We start from the raw sequence: 18,067 nt of genomic DNA, 5'->3' as shown, positions 1-18,067 counted from the left end.
AAAAATATGTTTTTTCATTGTAAAACCCTCAAACATGCTCAACCAAGCGTTTAAAAAGGTTCAAACTGAACCACAAGGTGCAAATATGAACATATAAAAGTATTCTTGTGATATATACAAGCAATAAACCACTATTTACAATAAAAAGTAGGTAAATCCACAGGCGTTTTTCTATTTGTGCTACTTCTCAAAACAGTTTCTGTCCAAAATGACACAGAGAGCCACATCACAGGGCTTGAACTTCCATGTGAGTGATGTTCAGAAGGAACTCTAAACCAGGTCCAACCCAGGTCTAAACCAGGACTAAACCAGGTCTAAACCAGGTCCAACCCAGGTCTAAACCAGGACTAAACCAGGTCTAAACCAGGACTAAACCAGGTCTAAACCAGGTCCAACCCAGGTCTAAACCAGGACTAAACCAGGTCCAACCCAGGACAAAACCAGGTCCAACCCAGGTCTAAAGCAGGTCCAACCCAGGACTAAACCAGGTCCAACCCAGGTCTAAACCAGGTCTAAACCAGGACTAAACCAGGTCTAAACCAGGTCCAACCCAGGTTTAAACCAGGACTAAACCAGGTCCAACCCAGGTCTAAACCCGGACTAAACCAGGACTAAACCAGGACTAAACCAGGACTAACCCAGGACTAAACTAGGACTAAAGCAGGTCTAAACCAGGTCCAACCCAGGTCTAAACCAGGACTAAACCAAGTCCAACCCAGGACTAAACCAGGTCTAGACCAGTACTAAACCAGGACTAACCCAGGACTAAACTAGGACTAAAGCAGGTCTAAACCAGGTCCAACCCCGGTCTAAACCAGGTCTAAACCAGGACTAAACCAGGACTAAACCAGGACTAAAGCAGGTCTAAACCAGGACTAAACTTGATCAACATGAAGTGTGCCCCTCATTTTGCATCACAACAACTATATTACTGACAATGAAATACTTGAAATACTAAAACTCTCCAAAACTACTCAAAAACAGCATGATTCCTCTCGTTCGTTCTTCCTCTTTGACGTCGACGGCAGCCGTCTACGTCACTTAGTTTTCATGCTGCACGGTCCTAAAGCCGACCATGTTTCAAAACGCACCGGTGCGGGCGTCGACCCCAAAGGGCTAATATCTGTGGTCCCTCAAGACGGACCTTTTCGGCCCAAATGGGCGGTTCGTTCGAACCCCCCTTGGCTACGGCCCTGCCAGCCACCTGGTATCTTGCAGTTTTGTGTGCGATTGTCTCAGGGCCCCCTTTGCACAGCCTACACCTTGGGTCTAATCTGCTGTGGTAGATCTGGGCCTCTATGGATCTGGTGTTCAGGGCCTGCTCCTGTGCTGCCATGATCAGGGCCTCTGTGCTGTCCTTCAGACCGGGACCATCATGGGAGGACAAGCCCCTACACGGGATCTACCACGGGAACATAACTGAAGTGGCTGATATCACAAAATCCTACCAATGGTTAGAAAGAGCCGGTCTGAAGGACAGCACAGAGGCCCTGATCATGGCAGCACAAGAGCAGGCCCTGAACACCAGATCAATAGAGGCCCAGATCTACCACACCAGACAAGACCCAAGGTGTAGGGCCAACACCTTGTAGGCTGTGCAAAGGGGGCCCTGAGACAATCCTGCACATAACTGCAGGGTGCAAGATGCTGGCAGAGACAGCATACATGGAGCGCCATAACCAGGTGGCTGGCATAGTGTACAGAAACATCTGTACGGGCTGTTTCATACAGATGGGGTCTCCAGAATACGGCCTGGAGACCCCAAGGACAAAGTAGGAAACACCTGGTGGAGAACGACCGAGGCAAGGTCCTCTGGGACTTCCAGATTCAGACAGACTGAATGGTAATGGCGAACCAACCGGACATAGTGGTGGACGACAAGGGTCAGAGGAAACTAGAGAAATACCAAGGCCTCAGAGAAGAGCTGGAGAAGGCCTGGAGCGTGAAAGCATCGGTGGGGCCCGTAGTGATCAGACCACTTGGGGCAGTGACCCCCAAACTGGAGGAATGGCTTGAGCAGATCCCAGGAAAGACATCGGACATCTCATTCCAGAATAGTGCAGTGCTAGGAGCAGCAAAGATACTGCGTAGAACCCTCAAGCTCCCAGGCCTCTGGTAGAGGACCCGAGCTTGAAGGGGAAGAAAGAGACCAGCCGCGGAGGGTGAGAAAGAGTTTATATATAATATCTCTAAAAATCTATAGTCTTCCGAGACAAGATTGTATCAAGGTGTAGCAGGACGGTCTATTGTCCACCTGCAGGTAGTGACGGAGGTGAGGGCGCCCTATAAAAGGAGGATCTGTTTTGTTGCCCGACCTCTCACCTCTGACAAAGGCAGACAAAGGATAGTGGCAAACTAGTGCTACTTTCACCGTAAAGCGTCGTGGCCTCAAGGTAGTTTAGCTCACACTTGGTGAGTTGAAACGACACGTAATTTCTGCACTATTGTGTAGTGGGAGCTAACTCGTCCGTGTTCTAGGCATCGGGGCCGGCTTGTTGCGTCGCTCTGGTCCTAAACTCAGGAGCCTAACATGCCATTCATCAGCGGTAAGCGACCTTATACAGCCATCCTGTCCATTACCTGTGTGACCTTTATGAAGCGGGGTTAGCTAATTAATTTGACGGTTCCCAGTCCCTTGCTCTAAAAACAGGGTTGTACATGTAAAGCAGATACTGTGGGTAAGAAGACGGCTCTACCACTCGTAATGCCTCAAAGGCACAGAGCTGGGGATGGGTACAGAGACATTTTTGCAGCATTCCTGGGGGGTTGCAGGGTTCCTTTGAGCACAGTGGCCTCTCTTCCATCATTTGAAAATGGAAAAAGTTTTGAGCCACCAAGACTCTTTCTAGAGCTGGGCCCGGCAGAACAAGGTCATTAAGAAGTCCAGCTCCGTCCTGGGCTGTGCTCTGGACTCGGTGCAGGAGGTGGGGGACAGAAGGGTCCTGGCTGGACCATGAGTCTCACCCCCTGCAGGACACTCTGTCCGCTCTGGAGAGCAGCTTCAGTGACAGACTGATCCACCCTCGCTGTGTGAAGGAAAGGTTTCACAGGTCTTTCCTTCCTGCTGCTGTCAGACTGTATAACAAACACTGTTAGCCCTGAACATGTGTATACTGTCATACCCATGTGCAATACTGACATAATCATGTGCAATACTGACCTAATCATGTGCAATACTGTAATATTCATACGCAATAATGTCATATTCATGTGCATATAACTGCTGTAAATAAGAGTGTTTACTTTTGCCACTATTATTATCTTATTTTATTTCTATTTTATTTTTTTTATGTCTATTCCTTATCAAGAATATAAGTGGTTTTGTCCATAGGATGCCTCATCTCCCTGCTGCACCGCTCTCTCGCTCACCTGGAGAAGCCTGGCAGCTCTGTGAGGATCCTGTTCTTTGATCTCTCCAGCGCCTTCAACACCATCCAGCCACTGCTCTGAGGGACAAGCTGGAGACGGCTGGTGTGGAGTATGACCTGCAGAGTGGATCCTGGACTACCTCACAGACCGACCCCAGTTTGTGAGAGCCCGGGACTGTGTGTCTGACACTCGGACCTGCAGTGTGGGGGCGCCCCAGGGAACCGTCCTCGCGCCCTTTCTCTTCACCCTCTATACTGCAGACTTCAGTCACGACACGGACAGCTGTGTCCTGCAGAAGTTCTCTGACGACTCTGCCATCATCGGACTCATCACGGACGACGACGATGCGGAGTACAGAGGACTGGCGCAGGACTTTTTGGACTGGTGTCAGCGGAACCACCTCCAAGACCAAGGAGATGGTGGTGGATTTCCGCAGACGCCACCCCACTGCCCCCTCACCAGTGAACATCCAGGGAAGGGACATTGAGAGAGTGGACTCATACAAGTACCTGGGTGTTCATCTGAACCACAAACTGGACTGGACTCATAACACAGACGCACTGTACAGGAAGAGCCAGAGTCGGCTCTTCCTCCTGAGGAGACTCAGGTCTTCAGGAGTGACAGGGCCACTCCTGAAGACCTTCTACGACTCTGTGGTGGCATCGGCCCTCCTGTATGGTGTGGCCTGCTGGAGCAGCAGCATCACAGAGAGGGAGAGGAAGAGGCTGGACAGAGTCATCAAGAAGTCCAGCTCCGTCCTGGGCTGTGCTCTGGACTCGGTGCAGGAGGTGGGGGACAGAAGGGTCCTGGCTAAATTCACATCTATGCTGGACCATGAGTGTCGCCCCCTGCAGGACACTCTGTCCCCTGCAGGACACTCTGTCCACACTGGAGAGCAGCTTCAGTGAGAGACTGATCCACCCTCTGTGTGAAGGAGACGTTTCACAGGTCTTTCCATTCCTGCTGCTGTCAGACTCTACAACAAACACTGCTAGCCCTGAACATGTGCAATACTGATTTAACCATGTGCAATACCGTCATATTCATGTGCAACTACTGTCATACTCACAAGCAATTAAGGCCATATTCATGTGCATACAACTGATGTAAATAAGAGTGTTCTATTTTGTTTTTATTCGGTTTACTTACTTACTATTAGTATTACCTAGTATTGTGCTAGCTATTTTTTACTTTACGGTATTTTATTTTATTCTATTATCATTATTTTATTATCTTTGTCTTTTTTATTTTTATTTATCTATTTTATTCCCCCCCCCCCTCCATTCCCTATTAAGATAGGAGAGGAGTTTTGTTAATAAGAGGTTGTTTTTTTTTTTGTTCATAAAAGTTCTATTAAGAGTGTTTTTTTTAAACTTGCTATAATCTGTCCTTTCCTCCTGTTCTACTGCGTTGTAACAACAAAATTTCCCCATGTTTGGACATTAAAGGATTATCTTATCTTGTCTAATAAGAGTTTTGTTTATAAGAGCTTTTCTATTAAGAGTGTTTTTTAAAGCTTTCTATAAGTTATCTGTTCTTTTACTTCTCTACCTACTTGCGTTGCAACACCGAAATGTCCCCATTGTGTGGACAAATAAAGGCTTATTTTATCTTAACTGAGAAATCAGGGAGAAAGGCCTTCGTCAAGGAGGTGACCAAGAACCTGATGGTCACTCTGACAGATCTCCAGCGTGTCTCTGTGGAGAGAGGAGAACATTTCAGAAGAACAACCATCTATGCCATGAGAAACAAAATTGATCTGATGAAACAAAGATTGAACTCTTTGGCTTGAGGAAGTGTCATGTCAGGAGGAAACCAGGCCCTGCTCCTCCTCTGGCCAGTACCATCTCTACAGTGAAGCATGGTGGGGCAGCATCACGCTGTGGGGTTGTTTTTCAGAGGCAGGAACTGGCAGACTAGTCAGGATCAACAGAAAGATGAATGCAGCAGTGCACAGACATCCTTGATGAAAACCTGCTCCAGAGCGCTCTGGATGACAGACTGTTGCGAAGATTCAATTTCCACAAGACCACAACTCTAAGCACACAGGATAACAAAGGAGTGGCAACAGGACAACTCTGTGAATGTCCTTGAGTGGTCCAGAGCCCAGACTTGAACCCAACTGAACATTTCTAGAGAGATCTGAAAATGGCTGTGAACCAATGCTAACAACCAACTTGATGGAGCTTGAGAGGTTCTGAAAAGAAGAATTGGAGAAACTGCCCTAAAATAGGTGTGCCAAGCTTGTAGCATTATACTCAAAATGACTTGAAGCTGTAATTAGCGTGCTTCAACAAAGTATTGAGCAAAGGCTATGAATACTTATGTGGAAGTGCTTTTTTAATCTAATAAATCTGCAAATAACAAACCTTCTTTCACATTGTCATTATGGGGTGTTTGTAGAATTTAACCCTAACCCTAATGAAATAAGGCTGTAACATAAAATGTGGAAAATGTGAAGTATTGTGAATACATTCCGGAAAAGTCTTTATTTAAAAAAAGCAAAAAAAACAATACACAGATTGATATTGTTCAAGTGCATACATATGTATTAACATGGTCGACCAGTCTGAAAATGAAAAACAAACAAAAAAAGGGAAAATAATGAATGTCCTCTTTTAGGCACCAGGTGGCGTTAGTTGTGCATAAAATCTTCAACATTCTCTCATCTCACATAATATGCCCCTATCAGTAAATATGGGGGGCTTTCATCATTGAATATACATATACATATATATAGACCATATATATATATATATATATATATATATATATATATATATATATATATATATATATATATATATATATATATATAAATACCTAATTTGTTCAGCAGTCATAAAGAATTAGGAATAAAAATAATCTCTTATGTGACAACCATAGAGGGCAATGAACAAGAGGTACTTTGATTATACATTTGGGCAAGAGGCCTTTCATTCAGATTGATTTGTTTCACTGAATGCACCTCATGTTTTTGGTCAACACTGGTCTAAACACCAGTGGCTGTGCAGCATCTTGAAGTACTTGGAGGTAAAAGTCCCGCTATTTGCTCTTGGAATGCACCTGTGGATTTGCATAATGGTCTAAAATTGCTAGGTAAAGAGGGACCACAAGTTATCATCTGGCTCTCACTAAGATTGATGTACCTCTTGCCTTAAGAACTTGTGTATCTGTAACAATGCTGCTTATTTGTAACTTAGTTGATGATATTAATTCCGTTCAAAAACATGCCTGTTTTACTAATCCCACTTGTGGTATTCAGTAAATTGTCTACTTCTCCAGTCCATGCATTGTTCCAAGTCCCCGAGGACTGGAGACAGTTTATGGGTGGTTCTTCTCAACAATAGAATTTACAATATCAAAAATGCAGTGCCTCATTTCCGATCTCTGAGTCAGACAACCTGCCTGCAGAGATGTCCATCAGGGAGGCTGTCTCTGATCAGATGTAATTGTACACAGACTAGAATCTTCCCCAAGCAGCACAACATGGCCACGGCATGTCTGAAGTGTCTTTACAACATGATTGGACAGATTTTCCTGTCTGCTCAGCAGCCATGGAGTTGTCTGCTCTCCATTCCAACATGCAGGTCCTCATTACCTGATTGGACATCGCTGATTAACTGCCAACTGGATTGGCTGCAGGTATTCATCATCAGTGATGGTTGGGTCGATTCTGAAGCCAATGGTAATCAGAGTTGTGAAGGACAGGAGAGATTTGCTCCAGCCCAGGCCTGGACAATTGACAAGAAGTAGTTCCCTTAACTGTTTAATGTACTGATTTGACTTACATGGAAAAGGTCCTTCCCCACATGTAAGGTCACTTCTGCTCACAGGCATGTCCACCTTTCATTCTGAGAACAAAGCTATTGCATCCCTCAGACACAACCGTGGGCCCCTGATTTTAACGACTTCAAACCTTTTATTTGCTCTTTCTGTCTGTGCTGGTTTCTGAAGTTGTGCTATAAAGGTTCACTGACTTCCTTTTATTAACGCTGACAAGATGACTCTGCAGAGGACATTACTGAGGCTTATGTAGAAAGGCACAGCATAGTGCTGACATGGGCTGGCTACTCAAACAGTAAAGAAAATACGGCTGCGATATTATTGCTGATTAAAGCAATTTTCTCTAGATTATTGGACATTTCACAGATTTTCTAATGCAGTGATCAATTTACGTGTTGAGAACAGGTTTTCATACAGTGAATGTACAGCAGAAATGAGACCTAATGTAGAATATAATTACATATACATTAAAACAGCTGAATCAGAGAGAGCCCGCAGCACGTTTTGGAATATTACATCAATGTCCCCACATTAGAGTGATGCCCAAGACGAGCGTGGGGCTCCCAGACTCATGCATTTGTGGAAAAGTGTTTGTGAGCAGATTAAGTGTCCCCGCGCTCACGCCTGTCTGTGTTATATATGAGACTGCAGTAACGCTATTGATTCATGGGCTTTCTGTCCTGCCGGGATGTGCAGCTGTACTATATGCACCGAGAAACAGTTTCACATTTATATTTCCTCTGTAAAGACAGATTCTCTATTGTGGACTGTCGCACAACTTCTCTGCTCTTGCATGTCACATAGAGATGTCTTCTTAACAAGACTCTGTATCTATGTGAAAATGCATCTTCCCATTATTCAACCATGAAGAGGTTAAGAAGAATTACACTATCTTTATTTTGTTTTTGTTTTTTTCATCCGAGTAGGCCATGCAATAGACTATACGCTTAGTCATCCAGTTTCGAAGTTCACCTCATTTATTTTGATAGAGGAATAACATTTACATGAGATTCATACCACCCTGAAGTTGTATAAAATGTGCCTCTGTGGTTGGCTCTTGCCGTTATTTCCAACCACAGCCATAAAGCCTTTCAGATCATGAGGTGAATATGAGTTACACCAGAGCAGAATGTAACTAGCACTAACCTCACAAAATATGTTAGGTAAATCAGCTTAACATCACATAACTAGAAACGTGCTTGTCTATAACTGAATTATTTTGTCAACTAAGCCAAAACACTAGTTTTTTGCATTTCTCCAAAACCTAAGATGATTTGTCAACTCAGTGAGGAATGCTTTCATTCACAATTTCTTATTAGCGGAGGAGGGATTAAAAGGCTTTCATTGACCACAACCGTGTAAACAATAGAGTACAATAGTAGCCACATCTGGCCTGAATATGCGTCATCTTATTGTGTACGAGGGATTAGCAATAGCACACTCTGGTATGTGTTTACAGCGCATAGCCCCTCATCATCACCTTTTACGTCTCTGTGATGTGATGCTAAATCTGTCAGGGCTGGATTTGGAGCAATTTATGTGGGAAATAAAGAAAACACAGTGGCTAACCTATTTCGAAAGGCGGGGATTGCATTATAAAGGCACCTTAAGTAACCCACCTGAGGGAAACTTTGGGCTGAGATGTTGGCAGCGACTCCAGGGACCACTCCGGGGAGAAGGGAACATGGCGGGGCAGTGCTCAGCTGACACACAGACTGCATCCTTTCACACACTGCATCCAAACGTGCCCCAGATCATGTCCGTGTCTCTCCTTTGAACCTTTCAAACACAAAAAACATGTTCATTGTTTGATTAGAGTTACATAGTGAAGAATTTGTTATTTTGAAGCCAGCAGAGTTCTTACATTATATAAGAGTAGATTTTTTTTGGACGCATCTTCAGAAGAGATATTGTTTAATAATGGGATAAGTAACAATGTCAAATGAACTTTATGGAGGGCTGGTTACCATGTGACCTACCCAAGTCACACGGATGATGCAAGTGAAAATGTGCAGAGAGAATGATAGACATTGGACAATTCTGCGTGTGAGAACATTTCTGACTGCTTTTGTCGTCTTTGTTTTGGATGAAAAAGCTTAAAAAACATCGGAATTACTTTAAAAAAAACACCTATCACTTGGCAAAACGTAGCTAAAAATGTCTAATAAATTCTCTATATTAGGTAATCAAATGGAGCAATGGGGACGCAATTGGTCAGGCAATTACGCCCAAACCCAATATTTGCTTTCTCAAACCTTGCTCAAATGCATACCGATCTTGCATAAAACTATTTGGTAACTAAACTCAGTCCTTTCCACTTAAGACCAGAACCTCGTCAGGTCAGAAGCCAGGTGTGTGTAAAGAGGATATGTTGAAACCCCTGCATATTGCTTATTCTAGGTCCATTGTGCCCTTCCTGTGCCCTCACTTGTAATGTCAGCCACCCAAAGTGATGATGAGCATACCATCCAGAACACTCTGCAGAGGTCCCATCCACCGGAGCACAGGAGAGAGGCCGCGGACATGGCAGCAGTGTTTGTTTTGTTCCGGGTGTGAGCCATGCGAGGATCGGTCTGTATATTTGTCTTTAGCGCTGACTGGTTAACACACGGCCTTAGCACTGGGATCCATCAAGGATCATCACACTGGTTATATCACTACCCATTGACTGTTTTACTTTACCTTTGAGGCACACAAGTTAAAAGACTTCTTCTCCCAACATACCAGCCATTCACAGATCTGTTTACATGAGTAATAATGAGTCATCCTTTTGGAGTAATTTGTTCTAATGCTATAAGGAAGACATTCTTGTGTGCTTAATGAGTGATTACTCAAAGATAAAAGTCATGCGGGGAAAAGGAAACAAAGATGCATTTGTGTTCAGACATTTTCATTGGGCATATCCAATTCTAAAATGACATGCTAAAGCAAAACAGACATTTAGATCCAAAAGGGTGTGGTGAGGTCAGCTATATCAGTGCCTATCCACGCTCAGAGCTGAAAGAAAGAGCAGAGACGTGCAGATATTGTTCATGTCTGTTTGCTTGGTTTGGACCGCAATGAGGAAAAGGCCCTTCAGGACATTGTCCAGGCTGTGGACAACCTCTTCCTCTCACTCAGGACATTATTGAACAACTTTCTTTTTTTCATTTTGGCCATTTAACCTATCATCATAATCAGTCAGACCAGTTATTTGATTAAGACAACACATCCCTAATATTTCCATTATTACCGCTTCACTCTTGCCAACTGGAAAACATGTTACAAAAACGTGATGAGTCCCATAGCTCTGAAGACACATTATCAAATCATAATAACCCAAATGGAAGGTCAGAAGGACAGACATTTGACAATCTTGGCACAGAAGGAAGTATAATAGGAACAATTATCACAAATGGAGGTAAACGGTAATAATGTGAAGCATTCTGCACATGTTTGTGTTGTACCACATAAATATAAAATGTGCCCTTTTGACTGATCATTCAACTACTCAAAAGATGAAACTACTTATAGTAACTTGATACATCTTGAATATTTACACCAGTTTGAACTACATAACAGATGCTAAGATTTCCTCAGAGACAATGTGGCTTTGTTTTAAATTCTTTTGTCCCAAAACAAGACCAAGCACAAGCTTTCCTTCTTAAAATATATATTTTCTCTCTTCTGTTTTTGATTTGAAAGGAGGTCCTCAATAATGTTAACAGTTTAAAAAGTGAAAAAGTATTCCCATCACGCACTGGATTCTTTTGTAATTCTGTATACATCTGCATAATTCGGCCATTTTTGTGGCTTTGCAAATGTTTCATCACAAAAGAATTTGCCCAAGATCATGTCTCAGGGGGGTTTATTACAGGAATAAACTTCCAAGTAAATATAATATGTAACACTTAAGTTTTCAGTCGGCGCTCATGAACACCTTGAATTTATTAGCACATAAATACAAAAAGTTCCATTCTACTGTCTTTTGCTGAAATGACATAATAGCCACAGTTATGCAACCAGAGGAGTTCTTGGGTGTTTGTGACAAGGAGATGGAGCTATTTTCTGTTTAGTTTTTATAATTAACAGCTACCAGGTGGCTTCCAGATGTGGTCAAACGTACAAGAACGCTTTTTGATATGGACTTCAATGGTGACCGCATCTGACACTATCCATCTTCACGGTGACCTAATAGGCAATTGAACTTTACAAACATTGTATTATTCTTCATGCTAAGAGGTGGACAAATGTTTGGGCCTTCTGGGAGCAATCACAGCCAAACGCCTCACTGCTCCACATTAATAGACAACTTGGAAAAATGACATAGGAAAACTATTATAAGGTTTAATCTTTAGACCAATAAAACAAACTAACAAATGTGAAAATGTCGATTGCTTTGTGCCTTTGTTGAATGCCATAAAATTTGTGGTATATCAACATCCTTTTAAAAAACACAACAAATCTGGCTCTGTTTTAACACGGTCTGTTCCTTTAATTCCTATTTGTCCTTTTGTTGGCTCGTATTGGTGCTGCACAGTCAACAGTAAGATGTACGATGAGGCTCTGTAAATTCAACTTTCAGCACTTAAATGTATGGACCATTTTGGATGTTTTTTCCCTTTCATTGATCCCCAGCCAATCCCGGAGGTTGGTTTTTACCTCAAGAATAAAGTAAGCCACAAGAAATACAGTATAGTTTATCAGCATTTGATCACATGCTAAACATAACAGATAAGAATCATCCACATAGTACAGAGTGAGCCAGTGTTGAATCCACATTTTTTTCTTGAATTGTACGTAAACATCCCACACACTCTGCACTTACAGACAGGCTTTATCAGCGATTTCACAGGGTTATCTTATCTCCACGCCCATACCTTTAAATATGAACAGTTGTGGGAAAATGTTGTGAGCTTATCGTTTTGTTAACAGTCTGGATAATTGTAATCTCTGTCAATGTGTATTTTTCTTCACAGCAGTCACCTTGTTTTTATTTATTACACGTACGTTTACCCAGCCCCGAAGTTTCATGGTTAGTCTCCTGTTACCACACATCTGTCATTGACAGAATCTAAAAGGCTCGCTCAGTAGCATACATTTCCTTTATTCCTTTTTTCACATCCATTTGAATTCCGCTGCCATGTGAAGTCATGAGGGTCACTTAGAGCAGGAAACTCACCTCTTCTGGCACCTGAGCCTGTTTAGCAGCATGTCTGTCTGCAGGCTTATTAAAACTCGGCTCTCTAATGAACACTGGGCCTTGATGCCTGCTGGGTGCTTAGTGCTGCTCAGGAGACAGGGCTGTGGGCACATGGGGCCTCTCTTCCTGCTTCCTGCTGAGCTCTACACTCAAATACTCAGCTGTACTAGCATCGGCAGTTATAGGAATATTTCATTCACAGTTAAAAGTAGGAACGGTACAACAATCACAGCCTAATATGGGTTGCCAGTGCCTGAACCTCGCTCTGGAGCGGACAGAGATGTCAAGATTATTTGCTTAATTGATATTTATGATTATTCAGGTCACATTATAATCGTAAGAACTAAAACATAATATTCATGAAAATTATAGGCAGTAATAATAACTAAGTTCAGTTGAATTAATGCACCAACAAATTATGTGTAAAATATTTTTTATCTGGCTTTATCTATTTTTCTTATCAAGAATAATTCATGACAATCGTTAACAGCAAAAGCATCATTTGATTTGAACATGTTTAGCTTGTATCTGGGGACACAGATAGGTTATGGTTATAGAAACTGCAAGCTTAACATACACTATTTTTAAGTTTAGTTCTGGGCCAAGCTGCAATGCTGAGCGATTTCATCAGCATTGCATTGTTTTTTCTATGCTTGTTGTCATTTTGGCCTGCAGTGATCTAAATCCCTTTGCTGCAATTAAGGGAGATGTGGGAGGACAAGGCAGTTCCATATGCAGCGACTGAAACCACGCCATTACTTCACACTCCATTGAGAACATGCCAATTTCAGTGCATGTATGTATGTGTATTAAGGACGATGGATGGGGCTCAGTGTGGTGAGGACTTGTAGACGGTGTTGCACAATGTTTGGTCCAGGCCAACGGCTCCCTCAGGGGAGTGATTTACGAGCCGGGCAGTGACCAGAGACATCCAGGAACTAGGGCCTACTTAACAGATCCCTGCAAAGCCATATTGCTATACAGAAATGAGATTATTTTTTCTCTCAGTTTTGATGTATGCGCCTGATTTGACTTCTACTGGAACACAATTTACATATGAAATAGTAGATATAGAGATATATAAATTTGCACATTTTTGGGGACGTTGTTTGCCTTTTAGCAACCAAACACACAACTAAGTGTGTTCTATTCTGCATCTCCTTGTATTTCCTTACATGATGTGTTCTAATCTCTGGTACAAGCCTGGACAGAAAGTGTATGATGATGATGATGATGTTCAAAGACATTTTTTGAACTGGCCTGATGAATGGGGTGGTCTTTTGGACGGAGACCTTGTAACAGACAAGTGCAGTCGGCATTTTCACTTCAAAAGCCAGTAAGGTCGCTCCCATAGATTTTGTGCTCATTACAATGTTTGCATTGATGGTAGTGCTGTATGCTGGACTCAAATTGACTCTTTGTTGTACGTGGATGTTGATGTTAACCCGGTTGCCCTTTCACACTGACTGAAGGGATCCCCCGTATGACACCAGTGACCGTTAATTAGCAGAAAGCCGCGCCAGCAAACGCTTTGAAGTCGTCTGCTAATTGTATGTCATTCTCGTTTTCCTTGAAATTCTTCCACTTTAAACATAGCCCAGAGTAAAAGCAGGCCGGTGCGTTTCCTGAACTAAATGGACTATGGAGAAAAGGTTTAATGACTTGAAAAATAACAAATTTATCATGCTTAATGGAAAGGTAGTCAGGTCAAATTGACATCATGCGGGGGGTTAAATCGCATCATAACTTTCTGGCACTCGACCTTCACAGTTAATTGAGGGCGGTGAAGAAGATATTTCATTCAGCAAAAAGTTAAGCCACATGGTTCGGGGCTTGCAGCTAACAGAGCATGAGGGCTGTATAGAGAACAGCTGTTGCCACACACCAGTATTACAGGGGAAAAAAACTGAAAAACAGAAGCAACAGTGAGCCATTAGCCTGGTAAAAAACAGCACCATTCCATACTGGTGTGTGGGTTAGACTGGAGGGCATGTGTCAGAGGTGAGTCAGCAACACAACTGGACTTACACATCACTTATTCTCAGCAGTGAAGAAAGTGCTTCGAATTACTCAGGCTACTATCAGATCTACTACTCATTAATTGAACCCACCATTCCATGACTCACAAAAGAAAACATTTCCCTGAGATGTTAACTAAGCGAGGCCAGAACACACAAACACATCAGGAAAAGGCTGTACTTTTGTTTACTAATCGAAACGTTATGTGCCAACTGAATTATGTGCAACTGTATTTGTTTGGAATATATGCTTTTTAATCATGTTATTGGACTGATGTGTCAAATATAACAAACCCTTCAGTGGGCCATAAAGGTGCTTTGTGGGGAAACTACATTTCTCACTTAACTGCGAACAATATTGTTCAGAGGCCCTTGTTAACAATAAAAACATACTGGATCATTATATCATTACTCACAACATTTATATGGGTAGGTCTAACCGGGTCATATGGTACTATGATGTATTGCCTTTTTGTCAGCCCACCATATTCAGTGAAATTAAGACTATTTAATCGATTCTAGTAAAAATACAGTATTTCTCAGTGCATTTAAGAAACTAATTTATTAAATTCATTGTGCAGTTTTGTTTTCAGATGTAGCACACGGCGTGATTCATAGTATTTTAGAGTAACCAAAGCAGTCATTTCTGTCACATATTTGGCTGCAAACCATATTCCACGTCACTGTTCAAACTAATAAGACTCCTTGGCACAAACCAATCTATCTATCAGCTTTAGTCATGGATTAAATAATCTGTGCTAACATGTTCATATGTTCCTGGAAAACAGCCGACAGTTTTAGTTTGTATTGACTGAAAAATAAAATGTTAACTTTTTATGTAAAGTCGGCACTACTTTCTCTTAGTTTGTAACTATGTCTATGTCTTTGTATTATGGTCAAATGTCGTGGAAAATTATTCCATGTACTGTCGTATTGAGGACACCTCCAGTTCAGCCCTTCTTAACATTAACATTTTCTTTGTGTAATAGCTTTATCTATGCCCAGCTCATCAGAGCTTTCTCTCTCTGAGCACCGCGCAGAGGTCGTCTCTATCTCTCTCTTTCTTGCTTATTTTTAATTTTTTAGTAGTGTAAAACACATAATTTGAAGACATACAACTTCAGCAGACGTACAACTACAGTAGGTGGTGGTAAATACACCTTTTAAGGCTGACCACCACCACCACCAACAACAACAACAACAACAACAACAACAACAACAACAACAACAACAACAACAAGAGGTCATACTCTTTAACCTCTACAGTGGAAGCATGGCCAGACTTAAATGGACAATACTACCATGAAGTAATGGAGGTAACAACAAATACTGACTGTTACTAATTGTTGACACAAACCGTATTGAGCATGTCATTACATGTACTATTTACTGCACACAATTATTGAGTAGATTTGTGAATGTGTACTTCTGTTTTCTGTGGCTGGATGGTGGAGGCTGTTTGGGAAAGCCAACTGCAGTCGTTTATCACTGAAAGAGGACATAATGAGACTAAAGGCGCTGGTCCAGATTTGACCAGGTCACTGCACTGGGGGAAGCACACCAGGAGCCTGAGGTGAACAGCCAGGAAAATTAGAGTAGAAGAAGAAACCAATGATCTATTACACCTATTAAAGCCTCCGTCTATACTCTAATGGAGCCAAGAAAAGGTGATGACTAACAGTCCAGACTTTACAAGAATGCAAAGGGCACCGCTCCCTCCCACTTGTGTCGGGACATAAATAGCACTATTTATTCACACTGTGATTGATTATAGATAAATGAGAGTAGCTACATCTGCCTTTGGCCGTACCTTTAGTAAATGCACAATTCTGTTAAATTATAGTCTGTTGTGATTGGAGCTAACACAATCCACACCATGAACCCAACCCAGAGACATTTATCATGCCCAGAGTGACATCACTGTTCATGGGAGACTCTTCTAAATCACCCTCGAGGACAATAACGCCATGCAACACAATTAAAGTAAAAGTGTAAGTAAGTGTTTAGGAAACTTTGAGACAACTGCATTTTCTGACTGGCCCAAGTTAAGCCTTTGGAGACATGTGCTGTGCTATATTCAGAGGGCATCCAATTAGGCTGCCATAAATCACATGTTTTTTATTTGAAAACTAAAACTGAGCTGATATCCTTAAGTCAGTGCCGAGTGCTTTATACACTTTCTAAAAAGGTTCAGTACTTTTTAAAGACAGCTCAGGGATGTGTTGCCCTGGTGAAAAAAAAATATTTTAAAGGCGCACTATGGAACTTTTCTGGTGGCAGGTTCGCCATCTGCTAATCGCCATGGAGATGGACAAGTGAGGTGGGCCCATTCACAGTATGAATGCACATTTTTAAAAGGCATTTTTAACAAGAAAAAGATGCGATAAATGCAATAGTGTGAAACATTCCAGGCAAAGCAATAACATCTGTGGCGATCTCCCACCAGAAAAGTTACAATGTGGACCTTTAAGTGATTAACTATTGTCTATTAATAAAAGTAGTGTATACTGTACTGAAATTACTATTACCCGGTACTTCACTTGAAGCAGGCCAAGCTGTCTATTTTTTTCTGTAGAATTCAGTCAGTAATCATAGACGCTTGAATTATGCACTTTATTAGTCGAGACAACAAGAGCTTTGTATTTTTCTTTCTCCAGAACGTTCTAGGACATTGAGCCTAATTTGGTGCATTTGGCATAGAGCTGGTTACTCTTAAGCCCAAATCCATTCCACAGTCCACAACAAAGTCATGGAATTCTTTCATTGGACCTAATGTGAAGTGCTTAATCTAATCACTGTAATTCTTTCCTTGTAGGATTCTTTTACCAGTGCGGTGCTTAATGCTATTGCTAACATCTCACACCCATGAATGAATTAGCCCATCACTCAGCTATGAAGCATTACACAGTATATGTACATTGCCATTACTATGACATACTATATGCTCCATTTGTTGTCAGTTGTGAGAACAAAACGAACACAAATCTTTGTAATGCCTCCAGAATAGAATATTTGAATCGGGATGAGGTCAAGAGGAAACGGCTGGTCTAAGTAACACTCTGGTGACCTACTTCTCTTACCAGTTGACAGTACCTCATTTGTACAAGCCGGGGAAGACCCTGTAGTCCTTGGCCTATGAGCACTTTGCAGCTATCTGCTTAATGTACTGCCCAATCACTCGCTCAACATGATGGAGGTCTCCTGTAATGCACGTTCCGAAGAAATGCTGTCATGGCCAATTCCCGAAAAAAAATTATCAATTATGAAGCAACTAATTCTGGGGCTTGACTTGCCAAATAACCCTGGACCTTATTCCGCCAAATTTTGCTCACAGCCCAGGTCATACAATGTGGCTATTATGCGAGCTACTGGGCAAGAGGAAATAGACTTGGATGCTTTGATGCGGTAAAGGTAGCTAATGAAGAGATTGACGTTTCTTGTTGGTTTGACAGAGGCCAATTCACATGGATCACTTAACATTCTAGAGCTGGTCCTGTAAGAATACGCTGTTGATGCTTGCCTACATAGTGAAAGGCCTACATTCTGGGGGTAAGGAAACTGTTTGGCTTTCTAATGGGTACACTTGAACCCTGACCCCTCCACTTGTTCAACTACCCCAAAGCATTCATTCAGTCCGCCCGCTGCTATATGGATGCAAATGTGACGCTCTTGGGAAATGCTGGCAGGTAGAAGTGTGAAGTGACCTCCTTTC

This window comes from Eucyclogobius newberryi, unplaced genomic scaffold (assembly GCF_026437365.1).
Source record: "Eucyclogobius newberryi isolate DKJ021-1_F unplaced genomic scaffold, fEucNew1.0.hap1 SCAF_21, whole genome shotgun sequence".
Lineage (NCBI taxonomy): Eukaryota > Metazoa > Chordata > Actinopteri > Gobiiformes > Gobiidae > Eucyclogobius > Eucyclogobius newberryi.
Note: the sequence above shows the minus strand (reverse complement) of the source record.